The 1,592-nt window shown below is 41.6% G+C and overlaps 1 protein-coding gene across 1 annotated transcript in view; it reads left to right on the top strand.

Annotated features, from left to right (window-relative positions):
• The window catches only part of LOC101854071, a gene marked incomplete in the record, with an annotated part of 44,381 nt that overhangs the window by 8,079 nt on the left and 34,710 nt on the right, over window positions 1-1,592 (top strand).

Here is a 1,592-nt window from a genome sequence, read left to right on the forward strand (position 1 = left end):
CTCTCTCTCTCTCTCTCTCTCTCTCTCTCTCTCTCTCTCTCTCTCTCTCTCCCTCTCTCTCTCTCTCTTCTAACCTGTCTGTCTGTCTGTCTGTCTGTCTGTCTGTCTGTCCGTCTGTCTGTCTGTCTGTCTGTCTGTCTGTCCTTTCCTCTCTTTTTCTCTCTGTCTGCAAATTGGAGCACCAAACATTTGCAAACAGGTGTGCAGCGTTTCGAACAGATTGAAAAGGTTGATTTTGAGATGTCTGCAATATAATTGACAAAAGAAAAAAAAAGAAAAGAAATTAAAAGAACCTCCTCTTTAATGGCATATACGTTGATCTTTTCACGTTTTTTCGGAGTTTTCTTTTTGGTATATTCCGTTAGACCTAGTTTAGTTTTGCGTGTACTCGTACGTGTGCGTGTGTGGGTTTTATGTTGGGGTTGTTGTTGTTGTTGTTGTTGTTCTATTTGTTGTTATTGTTTTTGTGGTTGGGGGGGGGGGGGCTGTGGGTGTAAGCGCTTATGCTGAACGCGTCATCGAAAGATAATTTCGTGTCAGATTTCAGAAAATTGGAGACCTTTAACCTGTTCAGACTTATCTGCTCTAGACCTAATCCTTTTTTCCGCTTATTTTTCGTGTTCAGAACCTAGGCCAATGAGTTCAGGACGTCATATTATTTATGTGCCTGGAGATGGACAAATTCAAAAGATCGATAATTTAGCACGAACTCGACCTCTGGACGCGAATCGAAAACCTTGCTTGATGGATCCAAATCTCGTGACGTCCCTTCTATATATTAACTCTAATCTTCGGCATTAATTGTGCGACCCATTTGTGCCACAAGCACTGTAAAACTGTTAGAAAATCTCAAATTTGAAGACACCCGTCCAACAACAATAACCACACTAACAACAACAACAACAACAACAACAACAACAACAACAACAACAACAGCAACAACAACAACAATTCAATCATCAAAACCTGTTAAGACTACAGCAAAAGAGAACAACAATCATATGAAATCCTCCTACTTCTCTATCACAGACAGTGTTTCCAGAAAAGAAAAAAAAAAAAGAACGAAACATACCAAGAACATAATTACAAACAGCAAAAAAACCCCCAAAACAACAACATACAAAAATCCAGGCCCTTAAAAATGGTGCTACAGCAATGGGTCTATAATCATTGCAGAGCACAATCTCTTTCCTTGTCGAGGTACTCAAAAAGTTTCCCGAAGACTTGTCAGAAGACATTTTCTAGCGGGTGTGAAGGAAGCTTGCTCGATTTGTGACGAGTTTTTTGTTTAGTTTCGTCTTGTTTTTTTGGTTTTTTTTTCGTTTAGTTTTGTTCTTCCCCCGTGAGTTCAACGCCCTGCCTACAACGAGACTCAGGTTACTTCCAAACCGGGGGACTTTCCATTAACAGCGCTGAGTGACAATAAAATTATGAAATCATGTAATTGTAAACAGTCGTGTTAAAACACAGGCACACATCTGCTTGCTCGCGCGCGCACGCACACTCGCGCACGCACACAAGCACACTCACATGTACGCGCATACACACGCACGCACGCACGCACGCACGCATACACGCACGCACACACGCAC

This window comes from Aplysia californica, unplaced genomic scaffold, assembly GCF_000002075.1.
Source record: "Aplysia californica isolate F4 #8 unplaced genomic scaffold, AplCal3.0 scaffold00067, whole genome shotgun sequence".
In the NCBI taxonomy this organism is placed as follows: Eukaryota; Metazoa; Mollusca; class Gastropoda; order Aplysiida; family Aplysiidae; genus Aplysia; species Aplysia californica.